This window comes from Oratosquilla oratoria, chromosome 7 (genome assembly GCF_046742065.1).
Source record: "Oratosquilla oratoria isolate Oo_2021 chromosome 7, ASM4674206v1, whole genome shotgun sequence".
Taxonomy (NCBI): Eukaryota; Metazoa; Arthropoda; class Malacostraca; order Stomatopoda; family Squillidae; genus Oratosquilla; species Oratosquilla oratoria.
The window spans coordinates 68,640,859-68,647,824 of record NC_134783.1 but is presented as its reverse complement, the minus strand read 5'-3'; positions in this window follow the sequence as shown (position 1 = coordinate 68,647,824).

Sequence of the window (6,966 nt, the reverse complement as noted above, 5' to 3'; positions counted from 1 at the left end):
ATACATAATATATGTTGCATACACACGGCAAAGGAAACATGGACTAGAAGTGAAGCGTTTATTGCTGACGTTTAGTCTGTTGACTTTCTCAATAGACGAAACGTCAGGAATAAACGCCTTCACTTCCAGTCCATGTTTCCTTTGCCGTGTTTATGCAACTTATTCACATGGATTTAAGTATATATATATATATATATATATATATATATATATATATATATATATTATATATATATATATATATACATATATATATATATATATATATAAGAGAGAGAGAGAGAGAGAGAGAGAGAGAGAGAGAGAGAGAGAGAAAGAGTAGTGTGCTTGCGTCCGTGTTCATCTTGCCCGCTGTTTGCTTATGCGATGTATACTTACTAAATGATATTTACCAAGTTACGGCATCTTGATGTGTAATTGGGAAATAGTCTATTAACCCGTTCAGCGTGGTGGATCTTAGATGTTTTTTTCTTACTAACATCAATCATATTAATCTATTTGGAGTACATCTTCATCATCACCCTTCACTCATTGTTTCCCATCAACTGAATAAAATTGTCTGTCATTTAGAATAACATTACTCTTTAGTAACTAGATAAATAATAGATAAAGCAGAGCTCAAATATAAGATATTATGAACAAAATGCACTGTCCTGTTGGCTCGTCTCTTCGCTTAGTTCCACCACTTGGAAAGGGCAGTCTTGTCACGACCCTAAGTTAGTGGCTGATGGCCTAACCGGATCTCCTTGCGCCGCTATGTTTGCAGGTTTCCAGAATATGAATAATGGGAGGAATAGATGCGTATACGTACATGTACGCGTACACGACTACACAGACACGTGCAAGCATACACACACGCGCACGTATACGACCTCGCGCTCTTTCCTTCTATCGCTGTATTGCAGTATCTTTTTATCGTCCTTTCGCTCTCGCTCTCTGTGTCTGCCTATGCCTGTGTGATTCACCATGGTCTTGGATCACGTGTTGGACTCGTGATCGACAGCTATTTCCTTCCAGGAAAAGAGCTTAGAGCTCATACATGACCGATCTATGGGTAATGCTATGACCTTACACGCACACACACACACAACTCCCAGCCCACGATAGTTGGAGTAACGACTCGCAGCGCAGCGATATTGAAGTTTCAGCCCTAGGCGGGATTCGAACCTGGACCGCCATAGTGGCGACCGCGAACTCTACAACTTCGCCGTCGTGTGTGTGTGTGTGTGTGTGTGTGTGTGTGTGTGTGTGTGTGTGTGTGTGTGTGTGTGTGTGTGTGTGTGTGTGTTTCACCTTGGCCTTTGGATCACGGGTTGAGCTCGTGATCGACAGCTATTTCCCTCACGAAAGAGAGCTCAGAGCTCGTATAACCGATCTATGGGTAATGCTGTGACCTTACACGCACAAACACACCCAACTCCCCGCCCACGAGAGTTGGAGTAACGACTCGAAGCGCAGCGATACTGAAATCATTTCAGCACTGGGCAGGATTCGAACCCGGGCCGCCGTAGTGACAGTCCAGGACTCTACAAACCGCGTCGTGTGTGTGTGTGTGTGTGTGTGTGTGTGTGTGTGTGTGTGTGTGTGTGTGTGTGTGTGTGTGTGTGTGTGTGTGTGTGTGTGTGTGTGCGTGCATGCGTGTGCATGTATGTGCGTGTGTGTGTCTGTGCGCGTGCGCGTATGTGTGTGTTACTCTGTGTGCCTACGTAAGCCTCTTGCGTGCGTGTGCGCATGTGTAGTTAGTTGTACCTAAATATAAAATCTTAATTGTGATATACAGGATAATAGCTACACTCGCAATATCCTACCTCTGTGCCTACATTGGTCAAGCCTACCTTCAAATTGATACATGTCTTCACCAATTCTTTATCTAGGTTATTCCACAAATTAACACGTCACATTGAAAAGCTGTGTAAAGTGATATCCTTTAAAGGTCTTATCCATTTAATTTCTACCCATGACCTCTGTTTTCTCTCATCCCATACTAAGAGATCTACATAGAAGTTTGCCCATTCCTTTTACAATTCTTTGAGAATCAATTATGTCGCCTCTCTATCTTGTGGGTGTGTGCGTGCGTGCGTGCGTGCTTACGCGAGCTCCTTTATTTGCTTTTCGATTTATACGTGCAATCCTACTGGCGTATACAAGGTTATGTAAATACGCACGCGTTTGTATTTCTGTATTATTTTTTTGTACACAAGACAGATATTAATTTCTCTTTCCGTATAGACTGGGCGTAGAACTAGATATTACAGGCATTAAAGTTCAAATCACCACGGCGTATCCTACGGTGAATGCAAAGTCGAAGTTCATTTTTGTTTCAAGTCGATGGTCTGACCAGGGACCAATCCCGAAACTCTAACGGTGGGTCTCGACCACACCACCATGGGGAGGGGAGTGGGAGAGGCGGAAAAAGGGAGGGAGGGAGGGAAGGAGTAGGGGGGGGGGGTCATGCATGTGTGCGCAAACGCGTGTCCAAGCGCGCGCACGCGAGCGTCATACTAACCATTCATCTTGGGGGTCCCCGTAACAAAAGCTCTCAACCATCAAAGAGGCTTCAAGATATCCTTCGGCCCAACACACACTTGCTTTCCTCAGCTGCCCAGAAGCCAATCCTTATAATGAAGTCCGAAACCCATTCATATGCAAACTCAGAAGCGCGACCCGCAGGCGACTGAGCACAGGCGGGGTAGTGTGTGTGTGTGTGTGTGTGTGTGTGTGTGTGTGTGTGTGTGTGTGTGTGTGTGTGTGTGTGTGTGTGTGTGTGCATGCGTGCCTGCGTGCGTGCGTGCGTGCGTGCGTGTGTGTGTGTGTGTGTGTGTGTGTGTGTGTGTGTGTGTACGTGTACGTGGAGAGTGGGGTAGAGAGGAGAGTTTCAAGCTATGACGTCATCTCTAACAGGTCGGGACGTCATCAACCTGACGGCCCTGACCTCGCCGTCGAGCTGACCTCCGATTCCAGCCTCACCGGTTGCTCTTTCATTCACAAGGCGTTGTTCCTCCTCCTCCTCCTCCTCCTCCTCCTCCTCCTCCTCCTCCTTCTCCTACTCTTCCTCCACCTACTCTTGTACCCCCATGACGTCACCGCTAAAAAGACACCAATGGAAGGATCTGGTATATGAAAGTATAAATTTATATTTTGATGAAAGCTGTTTCTGGGGAAATCCATTTTCAGTGAGGTTCAAATGTGGGTTGTCGAGGGCGAAACAAGAGTGGGAAGTACTACTTAGCAATTCAGTTTCAGCGTAGGAGCTCTCGTCGTGCTGTCCATTCACAAGTGGGCGCAGCTATGACGTCACAGCTCGTCGAGCGTTCGATAAGAAAGGAATAAACAAATGAATAAATAAATAGATAGATAGATAAATAGATAAATAAAAGACTTTCGAAGAATTCCGAAAATACAACATCCCCACATCCCTAAATATGGGCATGGTGTTACTTGTACTTATTCCTAAGAAATGGTGTTTGTTTACTGTTGTGTGGCGGAGATGGGAGTGAGGGACGGGAGAAAAGAGCGGAGGGAGAGGGAGCGTAATGTCGTCAATGAATAATGGATAATGCGACGTCGCTCAGAGTCCGCCAGAACTCGCCCTGCATGAGATCGGACACACCACGTGTTTCGGTGGCTCCTACTCCTTCCTCCTCCTCCTCCTCCTCCTCCACCTCCTCCTCCATCCTCTCCTCCACCTCCTTCTCCACATATTCCTTCTCCTCCATCACCTCCAACTCCTCGTACTCCCCCACCGTCAACTCCTCCTCTCCTATAATTTCCTATACCACATCCTCCCCTTCCTTCTGTACCACCTACTTCTCTACCTGCTCCAGCTACTTGCACTGACTACCCTACCTAATATTTTCCATTTCCTCCACCTATTTCTTCACATCTATGCCTATTTCTCCCCATCCTCTACTGAGTTCTCCTTCTCATCCTCCACTTACTCATCCATCATCTCTTCGACTTACTTATTCCTTTTACTCATCCTCTTACTCCATTCAATACTCTTGTTCATCTCTTGCTCTTCCACTTACTTTTATTCTTTTCCACCTTGTTCCTCTCCACCAACGCCTCATTTAGCATCTTTTCCTCCCGTAGCTTATTATCTTGTTTCTCTCGTTTGTATCCAACTCCTTCGTGTTACATTTGCAACATTGTTTTGCTTTATACGAAAACCTGACTTTTGCATATCCTTTAGACAACTGTATATACTTGAACATACACATAATAGATACAAGTAGGCATACACATGCGCGCGCACACACACACACAAACAACTCATGGCGCAGTTGATAGAGTTCCCGGCTGCCACGACGGAGGTCCGGGTTCGAATCCCGTCCAGGTGTAAAAAAAAAATCAGTATCGGTGCGTTGCGGGTTGTTACTCCAACTCTCGTGGGCATGGAGTTGTGTGTCTGTGTGCGTGTAAGGTCACAGCAGTACCCATAGATCGGTAATATACGAAATCTGAGCTCTCTTTCGGGAGGGAAATGGCTGTCGATCACGAGCCATTATCTGCTGACGGTCAACTTGAATATTCAAATGACGGAATATGTAATATCTTAAACAATTATTTTAGCTCGGTATTTGTAAACGAAACACCTCAAAGTGAACTCCAAACTGAAACCTGTGAAAAGTCTGGGGTAAACTTACTACGGTAAATATAACAAAAGAAAAAATTAAAAGGTGTATAGATAAACTCAAAGTTAATAAAACACCAGGGCCTGACGGTTGGCATCCAAGAATCTTAAAGGAAATGAAAAATGAGATTGTTGTTCCATTAGAAATTATTTTCAAGAAATCCATCATATCCGGAGATGTCCCAAGAGAATGGAAGCTAGCTAACGTTACTCCCATATTCAAAAAAGGTGACAAAAAGAAACCAAATAACTATAGGCCTATAAGTTTGACTTCAATCGTAGGAAAAAATGATGGAAACTATCATCAGAGATGCTATCGAACATCATTTAGAAAGTAACCGTTTGATAAATGATAGCCAGCATGGTTTCAGACGGAAACGTTCTTGCGTGACTAACTTACTCGAATTCTACAACACACTTATCCCGAATTATGACAAAAGAAACAATATAGATTTAATATATCTAGACTTTGCAAAAGCTTTTGATACCGTCCCACACGAAAGAATACTTACTAAATTAGCTTCACACGGAATAAGTGGTAGCCTATTAGGTTGGACTTAGTAATTGGTTGAATGGTCGAAAACAGAGAGTTGTTTTAAATGGAAAAACTTCTTGATGGAAAAATGTTACAAGTGAAGTTCCTCAGGGTTCCGTTCTTGGGCCACTTCTATTCATAGTATATATAAATGATATAGACCATGGACTAAAATCTACTGTTTCCAAATTTGCTGATAATACAAAACAGTGCGGAGTGGCAAATGATCACTCAAATCAATTACATATTCAAGAAGATTTAGATAAATTACAGCAATGGTCTGAAAAGTGGCTAATGAAATTTAACACAAGTAAATGCAAGGTAATGCACATAGGTAAAAAATAACAGTAAGTACGATTACAAGTTATTTGGAAATTCGTTAACAAAAGTGGATAGTGAAAAGGATCTCGGCGTAATTATCAGTAACGAACCTCAAATCATCCAAGCAGTGTATTCCAGCCTCTGAGAAAGCAAATCAGATTCTAGGGCTGATTGCGCGATCTTTTGACTTCAAAAGTCCACCACTCATTAACAAGCTATATAAATCGTTAGTTCGTCCAAATTTAGAATATGCTGTTTCCGTATGGTCACCGAATCTCATTAAAGACATTGACAGACTGGAAAAAGTACAACGGCGAGCCACAAAACTGATTCCAAATATCAAAAATAAATTATACGAAAATCGACTAAAACATATGAATCTGTTTTCCCTAAAAAAGCGTAGACTCAGAGGTGACTTGATACAGGTCTTTAAGATTTTAAAGGGAATTGACAACATCAAAAGTGACCAAATTTTCACATTGAATGAGAATCAGACAAGAAACAATGGTCTCAAACTGTCCGGAAATAGATTCAATTTGGAAGTAGGTAGAAACAACTTTGCCAACCGTGTAGTTAATGAATGGAATAAACTTCCTGCACAGGTAGTGCAATGTAGTTCAGTTCGAAGCTTTAAGAATCATTTAGATAAACACCTAAGCAAGATGCTGTAATGATTATAATTTATTTCATATTATTTGTTTTTGTTTCGTTATCATTTGTCTATCTGATTTTTATTTATTATTAGTTATATGTCAATTTATCATTATTTACTATTTACCTGTTTGTTTATTATCTAACTATACCTATGCATTTATTTATGTATTTTATTTGTTATTTACATTATTATAGTTTTTATTTATTATTTTATTATTATTATGATTTTTTTCGCATCCGACCTAGATATGGACCAAAAGGTCTCCTGTCGGCATGCTCCGCCTTTGTAATCCTTTGTAAATCCTTTGTGATCCAAAGACCATGGTGAATTACCCCCTCCCACACACACAAATATATATACAAGCACAGACATCTCTTTTAAAACCTGTTGCAAAGGTATTAGATTACATAGGGAAGGAAGTCTTATAGGCGGGGATGTGTAGAAAGGAAGGAATAACTCGAAATGGAAAATTGGGTGCACGCAGAATTTCTAAAAGTAAAAATCACACACACACGCACACATACATGTATACATATATACAAATGTTCACACATACATACGTGCATATGCATATATAAAGTACATGCATAGACACATGCGTACAAAATTACATAATATGGAAGGGATGTAACAAACAGACAGCTTAGTAAATAAGTGATATAGGAAAGAAATATTAGAGCAAAAAGAAGAATGAATATGAAGATTAAGTTAAAAAAAATATACGTACAAGAAAAGGCTTTAGAACTGAATAATCTATTTAGTTCACAAGAAAATTATTTAAAAATGCTAGATACCTCTTATGGAAAAAGCATATATATATAT